The following is a 19648-nucleotide window of genomic DNA, read 5'->3' as shown; positions in this document are numbered from 1 at the left end:
GCGCAGGCTCAGTAGTTGTGGCGCATAGGCTTAGTTGCTCCATGGTATGTTGGATCTTCCTGGAACAGGGATGGAACCCGTGTCCCCTGCATTGGCAGGTGGATTCTTAACCACTGCGCCACCAGGGAAGTCGGCTTCATTGATTTTTGTCAAACTCTGTGTCCACAGGCAACCTAAGGTTACAACTAGAGAACAAGTGTGGTTCCATCATGCATGTTGGTTGATATTTTCCTTTAAGTGAACAAGTTAAGATGAAAGTGAAACAAGCAAGATGTGTGTCATAACTTCACTCACTGGTTCACCAACAACACGAGTGACTGATTTGCTGAACTGGATAATGGTTTTTGAAAACTGAAAAATATTTCCTGAATTTTCTGTGCGTTTGGCAATGTAGCAGTTTTTCCTATTACTTTCTTAAGTCTAGACAATCAACAAAACAGTAAATCAAATCAAGCCCTGATTTGTAGTATCTGCCAATTTCCGAGGTGTAAATACTCCCACAGTGGCTGATTTCAAGCTGCCCAGTGACCTCATTGAACTTGAAGTTGAGATGGGACATGTATTCCACTGTATACGATTTCCACCATGTGGATATAAGAAATATAAATAGCTTCAAGAGCACAGACAATAATAAAATGTAGTAAAATAGTTAGGAAGTGATGAGTTTTGAGTATTTATTGCCATCATGATGCTCATGAAAACTGGTACAAACATGATTCTATCTAATCCAACTTTCAGGAAAAGAGCCCAAATCTAGCTTCTTCTCACCATATCCACTAGTATGACCATGGTTCAAGCATGGTCATCTTTTGTTGGCATTATTTCACTCACATACTGCTATGGACTAAATTGCTTTTTTTTTTTTTTGGCTGCACCACACAGCTTGTGGCATCTAAGTTCCCCAAGCAGGGATTGAACCCAAGCACCTGGCAGTGAAAGCGTGGAGTCTTTCCACTGGACTGCCAGGGAATTCCCATGGACTAAGTTGTACCCTTCCAAAATATATACATAAGTTAAATCACTAGCCCCCAGTGTGACTGTATTTGGAGGCAGGGCTTTTAAAAAGAAGGTTAACTTAAGGTTAAATGGAAGGGACCCTAATCCAATATGACTGGCATCCTTATAAGAAGAGGAACAGACACCAGGCATGTGAGGACACAGAAGAAAAGCTCTGGGAGACACAGAGAAGGCAGCTTTCTGCATGCCAATGAGAGAGACCTCAGGAGAAACCAAGCTTGCCAACTGGATCTTGGACTTCTAGCCTCTGGAACTGTGAGAAGATAAGTTTCTGTTGTTTAAGCCACCCAGTCTTAAGGCAGCCCTAGCAAATGAATACAACTCCTGATGGGTCTCTCTGCCTCCGTCCATGCCCCCAAAAGTCTGCTTGTAATACAGCAGCCTGTTGAAACGTGATCATGGCATGCCTCGCCTCTGCTGAAATCGCATCGGTTTCTCATGCAGCTCAAGCCACAGCCCATGTCCTCGCGCTGGCCACAGTCTGGTATTATTTGGCCCCTGCTCTCTCCTTGACCTCATCTCCTAAGTCTTCCCTTTTCGTGCATGACTCCGACGGCCATGGCCTCTTTGCTCTTTCCCAAACGTGCCAGGCACGTTCCTGTCTTAGGCCCTTTGTGATGGTCCTTTTGCCCTGAACAGATATGAGCACGACTCACCCACGTGTCTCCCTCTCCTCCAGGGCACTCCATCCTCTGGGTCAGGCCTTCTGACCAAATAACGTAAAACAGCAAACTGTACCCTCAGTCCAACAGTCTCTATCCCCTTATCCAACTTGTCTTCATAATTCTTACTACCTTCTGACATTCGACACATTTGCTTCTTGTTTATTGTCCGAATTTGTTTATTGCATGAACAAACGAATGAAATTTCTTGATGTTCTTTCTACTTGTAAGTACCCTGCTGTGATCTGATTTTATTCCAAAGGACTGCAGCTGGGAGTCTTAGGAGCCTGTTTAAGAAAAGGAATGAAGTCAGAAGATCAGGCTCTGTGAGTTTTAGTGGGTTTGATGAGACTGTGAGGCTGTTAGGACCAGGGAAGTAGCAAAAGATAACAGATCATGAAAACAGGGACCTCATCACTGCCTTCCTTATTAAGTCAGAAGGGCGCACGCCACTTGACACAGCACTCCCAACTTTGAGTAGGAATCGATGCACGCAAGTTGCATATCATTAACATGAACTGGGGTGCCAGCTGCCACTGGCCATAATTAAAGTGGAGCATTATGGCATTATAATTCTGTTAATGCAAAACCATCTTGCAGTGGGAACCAGTGAAGGAAGAATCTCATTAAATGCAAGTACTCAATTCCTTAAAACTCCCTCAAACGCTGCATACTGTGTGCCCAGGAGATGAGGGTGGAAATGCGCCTCCTTTGATGTATGGTACAGAGAAGCAGCTGCGCAGAGCAAAACAAAGCTTCCAGACGTCCATCAGATGTCCAGCACCGGCAGAAAATGCGGGGGGGATGCACAGAAGACACAGCTGTACTCCTGGGCGGTGGGCATTTAGCTTCTCTGCCTCTTAAATTCATTAGTCTCTTGATAAGACTGTGCAGTGATTAGCGGGCAGATCTGACTTCTCAGGGAAATGGAATGAGAACCAAGTGCGTGGGGGAAGGGGCTCGTTCCTGGGGCGGCTGTGCAGTGATTAGCGGGCAGATCTGACTTCTCAGGGAAATGGAATGAGAACCAAGTGCGTGGGGGAAGGCGCTCGTTCCTGGGGCGGCTGTGAAGTCCTATCAGGAGGCAAAGAACTGATTACACAAAAGCAGAGCAGCTGCAGGGCAGCCTCCAGGGCTGGGGGTCACTGTCCCAGACAGCCACCAACCTGGCAGGCTGGAAGGGCAGGGCTCCAGGGTCGAGCTGCCAGGTGACAGCTGTGGCTGCAGCCCCAGCAGACCCCCCAGGGCCATCTTCCAGTCCGGAAGCTGGAGAAATGTGGATGGCGGCCCTGATTCAGCTGTTTTGGGTAATTCCAAGCATTTGGCATCACATCTGGTGTCAGTGATTTGGTTACTGTTTTACACATTTCATTTCACATTGGGTATTAAGGGATGAAGCCAGTCATCCACCAAGGCAGGGAGTGTGGAAAAAGAGCCCACTTCTGAGCAAGTCCTCAGGTCACAAGGTTAATCCACTCCTGTGGCTCCTGTAAAAACCGCTAATTGAAGCGTGGCTCAAGTCTGGGAACGCAGGCAGCATCCTTGCCTTGGTTATTACCGCATCCTCGCGGACATTCATTCAGCTCCTGGCCCAACTGCCTTTCTGTGAATGCTACCTTGTACTGGGACAGCTTTTTTTTTTCAGAAATGACTGTCAGAACATGAAGTTTTTAGTGTCACTCGCCCACGATTGAGTATTGGCTCTGTGAAAAGAGGAAATCTCTAATGCGTAAATCGGGTGTAAGAGTGAACAGCTGGGTAAAGAGACATGTGAGGTGCTGTGGTTATTACTAGACCACAAGTGGGAACGGCTTGGGCAGGAGCGACCTTTAGCCCTATAAGCAGTAGGCCTCAGTATAAAGAACACACAGCATTTGGGCTTGAACCTGGGTCGTGTCCAGGTTCTGCCTCTTGCAAACTGTGTGGCGGGCTCAGGGTCCCCACCAGCAAACGGGGACAGCACGCACCTCAGATGGTTATTTGAGGTCGAGTGTGGGCGGGAGTATGTGAACGAGATGGAGATCTGTCCACTTAGTGCCAACCGTGGGCGTCCCTGGTGCTAGGGACCTGGGGCTCCCAGGGAATCCCTGTTGCTGCCCAAGCTCCACCCACATCCCGGCCCCCTACGCATCCCTGCTCTCCCCACTCATCTTCCTGCCACCTCCACGCCTTATCTTGATCTCCCATATCCTTTTTCTTCTTTTTTTTTTGGCCATGCATGGCAGCTTGTGGGATCTTAATTCCCGACCAGGGATCGAACCCCGGGCCCTCAGCTTTGGCGGTGAAAGCACGGAATCTTAACCACTGGACCACCACGGAGTTCCCTTGGTTTCCCATCTTGTGGCCACCTTCCAGATCCGACTGTCACTGAGTTTTAGCTGCAGCTGCCCCCGGGTAGAGGTGTCACTGATTTCCTCTGAGTGTCACACTCAGGAGTGGCAGCGTGCCCATCTCTAGCTGCCCTGTGCATCAGCCGGCCTCCCTGAGTGGATTTTTAACCCCAGGGCGGAAACTGCTCCAACTGTTTGTCTGGTCCGAGTAGCCAGTGGGGAGGCTCAGGGAACACCTGAGTACCTGCTTTTTCTGGTCACAGGACAGAAAAGGGGGTGTTGACATTATATCATAGTTTTGCAGGGTTTCCTGTTAGTCTTACCCAACTTGGAATTAAGGTGACTGCCTTTGATAAGGTGGTAGGACCATCACCCCCTGGACAGAAGTGGAGAAGAACCCCAGGCTGGCAGATGCAGGGACCGGGGACCCAGGGGAGGTGGGTCCTTCCCAAGCTCAGCAAGCCCAGCACGCTGTCCTCCGCATCTGAGCATCTGCAGGGCCCCCTCAGGACTGGGGAGTGGGCCAGGAGAAGCCAGAGAGTGCTTGTGTTTCCATCAACAAGGGACTTATTATGGCTTTTCTTCTAATTCTGAAATATCTATTAAGCTTCCACAGTGAGCCAAATACTATTTACAGGGTATCTAATAAGATGGTTCTTGCTCTCAGAGACAGTTTTGAAAGCACGGTAATCACAGTTTTTTAGATAGTAAAGAAAAATTTTTTCCTGGCTTCTGAACGGCTGGGCCCGCCCATGCTGCCGTTTCCAGCTTGGTGGACCCATAGGGGCTGCTCTTGGTGAAGTGGGCAAGTGGACAGTGCCGGTCTTTCCCACCCAGGTCCAGCTCTCAGGCTCCTCCCCCCGGGAGTGAGTGCCCCGCTGCTCGCGGGAACCTCCACTGCTGTCCAGAACAAGCCCTTTCTTCCCCCAGGGAGCTCGGCACAGCCATCTCTCTCCAGACCCCCTCTCGGGTGATGTTCTAAATGAAGTATCTTTTTCACTACTAGGATGATCCATATAAAATTTAGGGCAACAATGGTCCAATATCAGCAATCTCATAGAGTTCACCTAATAGGTGTCAGATTGAAAGAAGCAGATAAATTTAGTTAATAGCTTAAGGGAGCATAGAAGTGACTAGGAACCCAGACTCAGGAGTCAGATGGGCCTGAGTTCAAACCCTGGTGCTGCCCCCCTGGCTGTCCAACATGGGTCACTGTTTCCCTCTGTTATCAAATGAAGGTAACAATACCGACCTCAAATGTTTGGTGTGATGGTTAAAATTCAAAACCCAGAAGAATGCTCTTACTAACTGATGGGTATTTACAGGTGAGCCTTGATGATATGTTGGTAACAGAGCAGATCTTAGGTGGCGTGTCCTTTGTCTGTTTGGAAGGCCTGCTGAATGCTGAGTGCACCCCACATGCCTAGCGCTGATCAAAGTGGTTGACATGTATTAATGTGTGGAACTCACATAACAACCCTGCAAGGTAGAGACTATTATTATTGTTCCCATTTTACAGAGAAGGAAATGGAGGCTCAGAGAGGTGAGGTAACTTGCCCAAAGACACACAGCTAGAGAGGGGCAGATCTGGGTTTTGAATCCATGCGGTCTGCCTCCAGAGTCCGCACATGTAATCTCCTTGCACCTGGTTTCTCTCTGGGTCCTATAATTGACTCGGATAAGAACTGGATTTCAAAAGACTATCTTATTAAAAAGTGGGCAGGGCTTCCCTGGTGGCGCAGTGGTTGAGAGTCCGCCTGCCGATGCAGGGGACACAGGCTTGTGTCCCGGTCCGGGAAGATCCCACATGCTGCGGAGCGGCTAGGCCCGTGAGCCATGGACGCTGAGCCTGTGCGTCTGGAGCCTGTTGCTCCGCAACGGGAGAGGCCACCACAGTGAGAGGCCCGCGTACCGCGCAAAAAAAAAAAAAGAAAGTGGGCAAAGGGCCTGAACAGACATCTCAGCACAGAAGATACACAGATGGCAAGTAAGCACATGAAAAAGTGCTGAACATCATGTCATGAGGGAATTGCAAAATGAAACAATGAGATACCATTACACACCTTTTAGAATGGCTAAAATCCAAAACACTGACGACAAAGGCTGGTGACGATGTGGAGCAACAGGAACTCTCACTTATTGTTGGTGAGAATGCAAAATAGTGCAGCTACTTTGGAAGACAGTTTTGCAGTTTCTTACAAAACTAAACATACTCTTTCTTACCATACGATCCAGCAGTCACACTCCTTGATATTTATCCCAATGAAATGAAAACTTGTGTTCACACAAAGACCTGTACACACATAGTAGCTTTATTCATAATCGCCCAAACTTGGAAACAATGAAGATGTTCTTCAGTAGGTGAATGGATAAACCGTGGCACATCCAGACAATGGAATACTATTCAGCGCTAAAAACAAATGAGCTATCAAGCCATGAAAAGACAGGGAGGAACCTTAAATGTGTATTACCAAGTGAAAGAAGCCAATCTAAAAGGACTACATAGGGAATTCCCTGGCGGTCCAGTGGTTAGGACTTGGCGCTTTCACTGCCAGGGCCCAGGTTCAATCCCTGGTTGGAGAACTAAGATCCCGCAAGCCGTGGGGCTTGGCCAAAATAAAAAGATAAAAATGAAAATAAAAAAATGAAAGGACTACATACTGTGTGTTTCGAACTCTGAGGCATTCAGGAAAAGGTAAATCTGTGAAGACAGTGGGAAGATCGGTGATTGCCAAGGGTTGGGAGGAGGTGGCGCACAGAGGACTTTCAGGGCAGTGAAGCCAACTGCAGCAGTAGGTATCTGTCATTATACACACAGACGTAGGATGCCAGGAGTGAACCCAATGTAAACTGCGGGCTTTGGGTGATAATGTCAGTGTAGTTCGTCACTTGTAACAAATGTACCATCTGGTACAGGATGTTGATAGTGGGGCAGGCAGAGCACGTCCTGCGGGGACAGGGGTGTACAGGAACTCTGTACCTTCTGCTCAGTTTTGCTATGAATCTAAAACTGCTCTAAAAAATAAATCCTAGGTAAAAAAAGACTGTCTTGGGGGGCCGAAGAAGACTTTGAACCAAACCTCCCTTTAAGCCCTTCTAGGATCTAACTTCAGCACTCAGAAAGAAAAAAAAAATCCCTAACTTCAACTCAGAGTTCACCAGACCAACACAACACCTTGTCAAAGCTATGTGCGTGTGTGTAAGGGAGAATTCCATGATAACACAGCGTCTGGGAACATGCAGCTGAGAGATGAGGACATTTCTAGACATTCGAGTTGCTGGAAGAGCTTCCTGGTAGTCTGGGCTCGGGGTTTGCAGGACAAGGCTCTTAATGAATGAGGTCTTCGACTTATTTGTGAACAAATGGTGTGTGGGCTCATGTCAGGCACCACCTGTGCATGAGTCAGAAGCACTTAAAAAAAAATCCATGCTGTTAGTGAAATCAAGAAATCCAACACATGCAGAAACATCAATGCTGTGTCACTCAGAGGCCATCCTCAGACACATGTGAAGTGGAACTAATAAACTCAGGTGCTGAAATAGTCATTCTGTCCTTGTTTTCTTTCTTGTGTTACAGTCTCAAACTCAGAACATGTATGAGTCTGCTCAACAAATTGATTTAGACTCATGATTTTGGGGCCTGAGCAGAACTGGGCCAAGCTTTAAAAAAGCTCGGATTGGAAGAAAACTTGAAAATACCACTTGCTCAGTAGACAGGGGGTGGTTTCAGGGTGCTGTCTCTCCTTGCCATCAAATACTACTTCTGTTCTACTTGGACTACACAAGGGGAGAACCGGCTAGAAGGCTTATAGGCTGACGTTTTCAAGTTCTGTCTGTAAGAATCTGAGAGCATGTACCTAATAAGTCTGCTGAGTAAAAGCTCTTTTGTTGTCTGTGCAGGAATCCTGGTCTGCAGTGAGAGTAGAGGAAACTCACTTTTTTGTCTTCTGGATTTCTATCTTCTTTAAAGGGTACTTCTTCCCTTGTGAGGTGGTCACACACTGTAGCAATAAATTCACCATCCAGGACCCACCTTTGCTTTTTGCTTAAAGCAGACAAAAGAACACCCCCCAAAATTCTGAGGGCTTTTTCTGGCTTTATAATTGCTTTAGATGTAAATTACTTGGGGCTCAACTTTTGCTTCCATTCTTATCCACGTTGTACTAGACAGTTTTCCATGCGGGCAGGTTTAGCGTTCCCTAAGGACCAGTGATATCCTGTTCCTTGAATAACTAGTTTTGGAATGGAAAAGAATGGGTAGAAATAACTCATAATCTTTTGACTTCTTCTAAAAGTACTTATTGTCAGTGAGACTGGCCTTCCTCTGGTACAGAGAGTCATTTGCTCCTCAAAGTGTTCATAGCTGGCAGGTTGAGAACATTCTGTTAGGACACAAAGGAGACTCTCCTACATATTCTCTAACAGGAAAAGTAAAACAAGTTTTCAGTCTGCCATAAAGGGGCAAGTAGACATCATTAAGGTGATTTTCCTGAAAATTTGAGTACTCTTTATCTATGACTCTACTTAAGGATGCTCAAGGAAATGGTTATCATTTTAACTGCTTGATCATCTACTCAAAATTGTCAACAAAATGATTTTTTAAGAGGCCGGGTAATGTTTTCCGTGTGCACTTCTCTATTATGCCAGGGTAATTGGACAGATGGAGGCTAATTTGAAAGTACACTAAGATGAAACAAGATGATCATTTTCAATCGACACAGGAAATGCGTAGCCCTTTCACTCCTCCGAAGCATCCCACGAGCCAACCCCTCCTGTACGAGGCCAGGTGCTCAGCCATCGGGGAGGAGGCTGCACTAATATAAAGGTCCCGATTCCAGCCTGTGGTTCATGATGACAACGCCTGTCACTGTCCCTGTGAGTCCACTCTGAGGAGTTAATTAATTGTCAGCCAAACAGCCTCAGTTGGTGGCTGGAATGAAACTTGGAAGTTGATCCGTTGGGATAGTCGTCTCAACGGTCACCTTTCCTCGAAGCCCACAGTTGTGCTGCCTCTTCGCCAGGGTTCACATCTAGATATTACGTGGCTCCTACCACTTGGTGGCACGGGGCAGAGCCCCCTAAGTCCCTTCTGGCTGAGACCAGCCTGGAGCAAGGGGCTGGCAGTTGCGGGGCTGGCAGTTGCCGGGCCGGCAGGGCCGGGGGTCCTCTGCGCGTTGCCCGGTGCAGGCGGAGAGCTCTCTCCCCCGACTCTGCTGACTCCAGGGACCGGCTGCTCCAGACACACCGTGCGCCCTCACTGTTGTTCTCCTCTGAACACTCTGCCTTCCCCAGAACCACCTGCCTCACACTGCAGTGTTTGGTGTTGGTTTTGAATTGAGCTGTTGGCGCTGAGTCAGCAAATACTGCTTTCTGTTTCCCGGTGATGCTGCAGCCCCTCTTTTCTGCTCACTTGTCTTCACCTCCAGACACGATGTGCAGAGAGCAAGAGCTGGGCACTTGGCAGACGCTTAGTAAACACAGACTGATAGATTGGTTGATCAACTGGTTGACTGATTGAGTGGGTGACTAATTGGTTGATTGGAACTCCCTACTCTTTGCTTAGGTCATGGCAGTGCATCCCCCTAAGGACGGGGTTATAGGCAACGTGCATTTGAGGGGTGGGCTGGGCTGCAACCTGCTTAGTCTCAGAAACCTCTTCCTCCAAGACGTCCAGCTCAGAGAGGCTCACATTTGCATGATTAAATCCAGAGGAGCATCAAAACGCTCAAAGCCTCAGGACTGAAAAGTGGTGGGGGAAGAGAGTTCCTTTGTGGTGAGCCCAGCCTGTTTTCTTCTCTGGCTCAGGGCCCTCTGCAACCAAACTAAAACAAGTGCTGGAGGCCTGCTGGCTTCTGGCTGAATGAACTAGTCAGAAATATGGTCAAATTTCCCCCCTCTGAGCTTCATAGCCCCTGCTTCAAGGGAGCTAGCAACTGTATACATTCGAACAGCACAGGGAAAGGCTAACTCCACTGGTATTTTTGACATTGCAATGTTTATCTTTGTCTTTAGGTTTAACCTGGAACATTGGGGATCTGAATTTATTATAAGCCAGTGACATTTTTAGCTGCCATCCCTACAGTGCAAGCTGACTCTGTATGTGTATGGGTTATGATTTTTGAATTTACTGTGCCTGGCAAAAATAATTATGCAGAGAAATGTTCTTTATTATAAACTCTTCTTATATAGTAAAAGACAGTTTGGTCAGACTAATTGCTAAATTAAGCTTGTCCCTAATCAAGCTCAGCTGATTAATTTTAAAGGTTTTGACAATTGACATTTTAGGAGTGTTTAACCAGGCTAATAAGTGCTCTTAAAATAGAAATCTTATGATAACCACACTCTAAGCTGGATAAGTAAAAATATGCAATGGACACCCCACCCATTAGCCACAAAGAGAAAAATTATAGCCTATACATACACATACATGTGGTATATATATATGTGTGCATATATATATATATCTCCTTTTAGCTGAAATCCTATAATTTATTGTATATGATTATAGAATAGGAACAAATAAGGAAAAGGTTTAGGCTCTGATGAAGTTTTAGCATTATGTTGGAATGGCTCATGGTAGCATGTATAAATAAAGTTTAAAAGAACCCCCCCACCCCATCCCGATATATAAGCAATGCAGATATACACACTCTATTTTCAAACGAATAAATTTAGATGCTCAGGGCTTCACCTCTAATAGCCAAGACCTTCTTTAGCTATAAAAATATGGTTCTTTCCAGGAGATTTCAAAATTCACTTCACATATACCTGAAAAACACAAATGCACAATTGGCTGGTTTTCTTTATGGGATAATAAAATGATCTGTTCTCTAACCTCTCATTTTTATCGTTGGCAGGAATGTGACTGTACTCTAACCCAAAAGACATCTGTTAGCAATTTGCAGTCTCTGAGTGGCCCATGGTTTTATAGGAGCTTCATCTAAAACTCTGATTCATTTGTTAAGAAGTCAGCTAAGTGGGGTGAAGTGGGGTGGGGCAGCCATTCCTGCACTGGGATCGGGGGAGGGTCTGGTTGGAGTCTGGGCTAAGCAGAGGCTCACAGCATGGGGCTGATCAGCCTGGGGTTTCTGGGCTGCCCCAGAGCAGGCAGTGTGGGCGGCGGCACTGCCCCCTGTGGGCCTGAGGTTGGTTGCTGAGAATCTGGTCTCTTGCCTTGCCATCCTATTTTCTGTAATGTGCTCTTACTTTCACAGAGGGGTCTATTCCGAGTTGACACAAGCATGTTTCTCAAGTCATAAAGTCAGAAAACACACACTCGCACCCTGGAACTAACGGAAAAGCTCACCCTTGGATTCACACAGACACGGCTCCAAATCCAGATTCCTAGCGTCGTGACCTTAGGGAAGTAATGACTTTTCTCGTTATTTAGAAGGTGAACATGATAATGCCAACCTCGATGGAGATGAAGTGATCTATGTCATGTTCCAGGAGCAGAAAAGAGCATCATTTTGTAAGGCCAGGTGCCCCAACCCGCCACTGTATTTCTGTTAATCAGAAGATCTGTTTTAGGCCCTGGTGTTTGCACAAAGCAGGTCAGCCCCCTCACGCTGGCTTAGCCTCTACCTCTCTCCTGGTGGCTCTGTCCAGTAAAGAGCCCCTGTTGCCCACTCTCCAGGGCAAACACTTCAGTTTCCTGTAGCTCTTTCTTCTAGTATTTACCTTCATATTTCTCAAACAATGCCCTTACTCTGCTATTTCTCAGTTCATCAAGTTTAGACATTTTCTCTTGACTTCTGAGTCTAACAGCTGAGCATTTCTCTATAATGTACCACCCCCTTTCTCCCTCCCCCATGTGGTGGTTGTATCTTGAGAGAGGACTGTATTGATGCAAACTAGTATAGAGAATGGATACACAACAAGGTCCTACTCTATAGCACAGGGAACTATATTCAATATCTTGTGATAAACCATAATGGAAAAAAATGAAAAAGAATATATATGTATAACTGAATCACTTTGCTGTACAGCAGAACTTAACACAACATTGTTAAATCAACTATATTTCAATAAATTTTTTTTTTTTTTTTTTTTTTAAAAGAGAGGGCTGGGGACTTTCCTGGTGGCACAGTGGTTAAGAATCCGCTTCCAATGCAGGGGACACGGGTTTGAGCCTTGGTCCAGGAATATCCCACATGCCACAGAGCAACTAAGCCCGTGAGCCACAACTACTGAGCCTGTGCCCTAGAGCCCACAAGCCACAACTACGGACCCCATGTGCCACAACTACTGAAGCCTGGGCGCCTAGAGCCCTTGCTCCACAACAAAGAGAAGCCGCTGCAATGAGAAACACGTGCACCGCAACAAAGCACCCGCTCTCCGCAACTAGAGAAAGCCTGTGTGCAGCAACGAAGACCCAACGCAGCCAAACATAAAAATTAATTAATTAATTTTTAAAAGACTTCAAAAAGGGAGAAGACTCAAATCAACAGAATTAGAAATGAAAAAGGAGAAGTAACAACTGACACTGCAGAAATACAAAGGATCATGAGAGATTACTACACACAACTATATACTAATAAAATGGACAACCTGGAAGAAATGGAAAAATTATTAGAAATGCACAACCTTCCGAGACTGAACCAGGAAGAAATAGAAAATATGAACAGACCAATCACAAGCACTGAATTTGAAACTGTGATTAAAAATCTTCCAACAAACAAAAGCCCAGGACCAGATGGATTCACAGGCGAATTCTAGCAAACATTTAGAGAAGAGCCTAACACCTATCCTTCTCAAACTCTTCCAAACTATAGCAGAGGGAGGAACACTCCCAAACTCACTCTACGAGGCCACCATCATTCTGATACCAAAACCAGACAAAGATGTCACAAAGAAAGAAAACTACAGGCCAATGTCACTGATGGATATAGATGCAAAAATCCTCAACAAAATACTAGCAAACAGAATCCAACAGCACATTAAAAGGATCATACACTATGATCAAGTGGGATTTATCCCAGGAATGCAAGGATTCTTCAATATACGCAAATCAATCAACGTGATACACCATATTAACAAATTGAAGGAGAAAAACCATATGATCATCTCAATAGATGCAGAGAAAGCTTTTGACAAAATTCAACACCCATTTATGATCAAAACTCTCCAGAAAGTAGGCATAGAGGGAACTTTTCTCAACATAGTAAAGGCCATATATGACAAACCCACAGCCAACATCATCCTCAATGGTGAAAAACTGAAACCATTTCCACCAAGATCAGGAATAAGACAAGGTTGCCCACTCTCACCACTATTATTCAACATAGTTTTGGAAGTTTTAGCCACAGCAATCAGAGAAGAAAAAGCAATAAAAGGAATCCAAATCGGAAAAGAAGAAGTAAAGCTGTCACTGTTTGCAGATGACGTGATACTATACATAGAGAATCCTAAAGATGCTACCAGAAAACTACTAGAGCTAATCAATGAATTTGGTAAAGTAGCAGGATAAAAAATGCACAGAAATCTCTGGCATTCCTATACACTAATGATGAAAAATCTGAAAGTGAAATTAAGAAAACACTCCCATTTACCACTGCAACAAAAAGAATAAAATATCTAGGAATAAACCTATCTAAGGAGACAAAAGACCTGTATGCAGAAAATTATAAGACACTGATGAAAGAAATTAAAGATGATGCAAATAGATGGAGAGATATACCATGTTCTTGGATTGGAAGAATCAACACTTGTGAAAATGACTCTACTACCCAAAGCAATCTACAGATTCAATGCAATCCCTATCAAACTACCACTGGCATTTTTCACAGAACTAGAGCAAAAAATTTCACAATTCGTATGGAAACACAAAAGACCCCGAATAGCCAAAGCAATCTTGAGAACGAAAAATGGAGCTGGAAGAATCAGGCTCTCTGACTTCAGACTATACTACAAAGCAATAGTAATCAAGACAGTATGGTACTGGCACAAAAACAGAAATCTAGATCAATGGGACAGGATAGAAAGCCCAGAGATAAACCCCTGCACATATGGTCACCTTATCTTTGATAAAGGAGGCAAGAATATACAGGGGAGAAAAGACAGCCTCTTCAATAAGTGGTGCTGGGAAAACTGGATAGCTACATGTAAAAGAATGAAATTAGAACACTCCTTAACGCCATACACAAAAATAAACTCAAAATGGATTAAAGACCTAAATGTAAGGCCAGAAATTATCAAACTCTTAGAGGAAAACATAGGCAGAACACTCTATGACATACATCACAGCAAGATCCTTTTTGACCCACCTCCTAGAGAAATGGAAATAAAAACAAAAATAAACAAATGGGACCTAATGAAACTTCAAAGCTTTTGCACAGCAAAGGAAAACTTAAAGAAGACGAAAAGACAACCCTCAGAATTAGAGAAAATATTTGGAAATGAAGCAACTGACAAAGGATTAATCTCCAAAGCATATAAGCAACTCATGCAGCTCAATATCCAAAAAACAACCAACCAAATCCAAAAATGGGCAGAAGGCCTAAATAGACATTTCTCCAGAGAAGATGTACAGATTGCCAACAAACACATGAAAGAATGCTCAACATCATTAATCATTACAGAAATGCAAATCAAAACTACAATGAGATATCACCTCACACCAGTCAGAATGGCCATCATCAAAAAATCTACAAACAATAAATGCCGGAGAGGGTGTGGAGAAAAGGGAACCCTCTTGCACTGTTGGTGGGAATGTAAATTGATCCAGCCACTATGGAGAACAGTATGGAGGTTCCTTAAAAAACTACAAATAGAACTACCATACAACCCAGCAACCCCACTACTGGGCATATACCCTGAGAAAACCATAATCCAAAAAGAGTCATGTGCCACAATGTTCACTGCAGCTCTATTTACAATAGCCAGGACATGGAAGCAACCTAAGTGTCCTTCGACAGATGAATGGATAAAGAAGATGTGGCACATATATACAATGGAATATTACTCAGCCATAAAAAGGAATGAAACTGAGTTATTTGTAGTGAGGTAGTTGGACCTAGAGACCATCATACAGAATGAAGTAAGTCAGAAAGAGAAAAACAAATACCCTATGCTAACACATATATATGGAATCTAAAAAGAAAGAAAAAAAATGGTCAGAAGAACCTAGGGGCAAGACAAGAATAAAGATACAGACCTACTAGAGAATGGACTTGAGGATACGAGGAGGGGGACGGGTAAGCTGGGACAAAGTGAGAGAGTGGCATGGACATATATACACTACCAGACGTAAAATAGATAGCTAGTGGGAAGCAGCCGCAAAGCACAGGGAGATCAGCTCGGTGCTTTGTGACCACCTAGAGGGGTGGGACAGGGAGGGTGGGAGGGAGGAAGATGCAAGAGGGAAGAGATATGTTGACATATGTATATGTATCTGATTCACTTTGTTATAAAGCAGAAACTAACACACGATTGTAAAGCAATTATACTCCAAATAAGATGTTAAAAGAAAAAAAAAGACTTCAGCATGGACTGTGTGATATTGTGTGCATGCTAGTTAGTTCAGTTTATAAATAAATAAAAAAGAGAGGGCTGTATTAATAGTGTCAGCATTATTAGGACCTTTTAAATACTGTCCACTGCTGAGCCATAGAATGTGCTATAATTACATTTCCTTTCTTTCACGACATCTCCCTTTTTCCTGGAATGAATAATCAATGTTTTGTCATTTTTTTTGCTTTTTTATAAACTTAATTTGATCCACAAGCTTCATCTAAGATATTATAAACATTTTAGTATTATTTTTCAAATAGTGAATAAGCTAGTTGATGAATCAATTCCATTCCTCCTGCCCTTCCCACTCCAACCCCCTGGAAACCCCCTCCCGGACCTCTTCACTCTCCTGTTCCCGTCTGTACTGTCCTGGACAAAGCTGTCCTCATTGAAACTACCTTTACTGTTTACTGCTCTCCTTTGAATCCCGCTTCCTGGGTTGCTTTTCTTGTTCATCTATGCTCTTGATTTGGAGGGGGAAATCCTTCATTCTTGAGGAAGAATGTAGGGGAGGCAAATTTGAGTCCGTGCAAAACTCGTATTGGAGACTCTTCTCAGATGCTCTTTGCTCCTTGCCTATCCGTCCGTATTTGAGAGGGAGGTGCTCAGGATGGTCTTTGGAAGCTCTCTATGCTGATGTAGCTTGTCTGCTCATGAACTTCCACATTGAATGATTAGGTGGCCTTTTCATTGGCCCCAAAGTCAACATGTTCAGGGTTAGGAGAAGATTCCTGCAATCGCAGCCCCCCCTCCCGCCCCTTTCTTTGGGGGCCAGAGGGCAACCTGCTGGAATTCTGGAAGCAGATTAGGAATGAAGGGAGTCAACTTGAAGAATTTCACTTAATCATCCTATGTTCAAGCCCCAGGCTCACTCTGCTTCCTCTCTGTTTCCTTCTGGTCTCTTGGCATTTGGGGTGGTAAGGAGGTTGCATGGGTGGGGTGGGCACGTGCCTGATTTCTCAGCGTGGGGGAGTGAACTCCACCTCCCACCTCCCTGTCGTCAGTTCTGAGCCTTCCCAGGTCCCATGGAAAAAAATCGGTGCTCTCTTTAGCATCCCCTCTGCAAACCAAACTATTGATCCCACCTGTCCTCTTTCACTCTGCAAATTAGCCACCCCTCCACTCTTGGCTCTCAGAAATGTGTTCAAATCGTTCATCTTCTGATGTCTCCTCTACCAATATCTTTGCCCTTATGGTTTTATATATTTTTTATTTTGAAGGGAAAGGAGATGTATGTACATGGCTAATTCATCACATTTAACCAGGAGTCCCAGACCTGTCAATTTTGCTGAAGAAATTTCACCAGCAGTGGTGACAGGAGGGAAGGGTAGAGGTTCCTCCACTTCTGGGTGGTGAGGCCGTCCCAACTGAGGTAGGACAAAATTTTGTTTCTGAACCTTCTTTTATCTTTTAGGCCTTCCGCCATTCAGTCAGCCACATTCTGGCTTTGGGCAAAGATGATACAGCAAAAAGGCAGAGAAAAGTCTTTTGACCCACACTTTCTTAACTTGGGATCCATGGACTGGTTGGGGGGCAGGGAGTCTGTGGTTAGAATGTGAGTGAAGTTGGATGGGAGAAATACCACATCTCTGTTTTCAGTAGCCTCTAGTTGAAATTCAATTATGAATGCTGCAACAAACCACAGAGGTAAGTAATGGCAATATTTGTGACTTCATTACCAATAGAAATCATAGATGTTTTCGTATCACAAGACAGTAGTTGTAGGTACCTCTAATGATCATTTACACTCATTGGAAGTTGTGGTACTCATCAGACCTGTTGGTCTTATTTTTTTAATGTGTTAAAATAGAAGCATTATGTAACAGCTTTTTTGTTTTTTGGTGGCACCACGCAGCTTGCGAGATCTCAGTTCCACAACCAGGGATTGAATCTGGGCCCCAGCAGTGAAAGCCCAGAATCCTAAACACTAGGCCACCAGGGAACTCCCCTTAAATATTTTGATAAATATATTTCCATATATTTGGCTTAGTTTGTAATCCAATCCATTATGTTTCTGCAATTACAACATTTTCTGAGAACTGGTCCATAGGCTTCCCCAGACCCCCAAAAGTTTAAGAATCCTGCTTCAGAGTTTCAAATGCTTAGCATTCAGGGCTGCAAGAGTCTAGGCTCTGAAGGGACCCAGAGCATGGAGGATGCATGAAGATGCAAGAGGAACAAGGGCTCCAATCAGAAAGTATATTTCTATAATCAGAGAAATTAAAAAGCGTTACATAAAAGCGTTGTATTTCTTACCTACCTGAGTTATCAAATGCAATTTACATCCAATACACATGATGAGTGACTCTGCATAGGCCTGAAGGTGTCTTTTTGCTACAGACTTGTTTTTTCTTTTCTTTTTGTTTTTCTTTGCAGTGAACAAAATGAACAAGAAAGAGCACCAGATTGGCCGCAGAAGACCTAGGTTCTGGTTTCAGATGGATGGCCTCTTGGAATCACCCAACCTCAGCTGGGAAACTGGACCAGGTGCCTTTCAAAGGCCTTCCATCTCTCTGGACATGTGAGAATTTAAAACAGTTTTCCTGTCTGAGTTTCAGAATCTTCTGAGAAATAGAAAGATAATGCGTAAATGAGCCATGAGCATATTGTGAACCTCAAAGTTCCTTGATTCTTGCAAGGAAATAGATTGGAGCTTTCTGAGATTTTTTTCAGAGGGAATAAATCTTGATCTCCTTTGATAGTGCCCCACATGCTGTGTGCTGAGTATTTGGCCAATGAATATCTATTGACTCATTGAGAAGCAAAATCTTAGTTTTATTTATATTAGTTTAGACTAGTTCCTGTAGGAGATGTAACTCTGGGAGAGGTCTACAAGTTTAGTGAGGTGGGCAGCACGTTCCCATTTCCCGTATTACTGCATTGAAACATCTGCCTTCAACTGTCTAGACTGTTATCTACAAGTGGCAGCTGTATTTCTGCTTCAAAACCCACCTTTCCCATTCCTCCTTCCCTCCTCCTTCCCTCCTTCCCTCCCTCCCTCCCCCCTTCCTTCCTTCCTTCCTTCCTTCCTTCCTTCCGTATCAGTTTAGAATGATTTTGGATGCAAGTAACAGAAAACTCCTAAACTGTCTAACTTAACTGTCTAAAATAATTAGGGATGTGTTCCTTGGCCTAACGAGAGGTCTAGAGGAGGGTGGCTTTAGGGCTGGCTCGTTCAGTGGCTCCACACTGTCACCAGGGGTCCCCATTCTTTCCTCCCTTCCAGCCTCAGTGAGAACTCTGGCTGCTCACCTTGTGTTCACAAGATAATCACGGTAGGTCCGAGCCTCACATACAGATATGGCAATACAGACAGAAGAAAAATGATCGTTTCTTCACTTGTGACTCTTTTTATAAACAAGAAGATGTTTCTTGGAATTCGCTCCCCATCCCCAGAAGACCTCCCCTTATATCACAAATGGCCAGAAATGGGCACAGGGACATCCCTAGATAAACCACTGCCGAGGGGAATGGAACCATTAGGACTGGCTTATCCAAGAGTCACAGAGGAGAAGCCCAGATACTGTGACAAAAGTAGGGCTCTCTTGAGAATTCCCTGGTGGTCCAGTGGTTAGGACTCCAAGCTTCCACAGCAGGGGGCACAGGTTCGATCCCTGGTCAGGGAACTAAGATCCTTCAAGCCCTGTGGTCAAAAAAAAAAGGAAGAAAGAAAGAAAGAAAAGAGAAAAAGAGAGAGAGAGAGAGAGAGAAAGAAAGAAAAAGGAAGGAAGAAAGGAAGAAAGAAAGAAGCTCTTTTGGCAAAGAAGAAATGGGGAGTGATGGTGGTAGCCAAGCAGCAGTGCATTACACTGGCTGACAGTTTCGTCCTTGTTAAGATGGTATGAATGGATTTTTTTTTTTTAAATTGCTTCACTTCCTCAGAGAGAGTGAGCGCCTCAATCCCTGTTATTTCACAAGTCTCCTGAGGCCCGTGCTGAGCCTCTGGTTCCATCCTAGGGGCGAGAGAGCTGCCTTGGGGGCTCCCGCTGGCCACTGGCCGTGCTGTGTGATCTGACACCGGTCTCTTGCTCTTTGCCACGCTTTAGGCACCCTGACCAGCTTGTGGGCTGGAACTTTCGCTCCACTGCTGTCACAGGTTAGGATCCCATGCCCCGCCCCCACCAAGAT

At 44.7% G+C, this 19648-nt stretch overlaps 1 long non-coding RNA gene across 1 annotated transcript in view; it reads left to right on the top strand.

Moving 5' to 3' along the window:
- LOC149749957 (uncharacterized) overlaps nucleotides 1-19648 on the top strand; it is a 57087-nt gene that overhangs the window by 33942 nt on the left and 3497 nt on the right. The window contains exon 2 of the long non-coding RNA XR_016391921.1: nucleotides 17897-18041. This is a non-coding gene — a long non-coding RNA (uncharacterized LOC149749957). The remainder of the gene's footprint in view (nucleotides 1-17896; nucleotides 18042-19648) is intronic.

The sequence above is a fragment of the Delphinapterus leucas genome, chromosome 2 (assembly GCF_059928025.1).
Source record: "Delphinapterus leucas isolate spDelLeu-1000000601 "Yukka" chromosome 2, BTC_Dleu_Yukka2, whole genome shotgun sequence".
In the NCBI taxonomy this organism is placed as follows: domain Eukaryota; kingdom Metazoa; phylum Chordata; class Mammalia; order Artiodactyla; family Monodontidae; genus Delphinapterus; species Delphinapterus leucas.
Note: the sequence above shows the minus strand (reverse complement) of the source record. Positions and strands in the feature narration are given on the sequence as shown.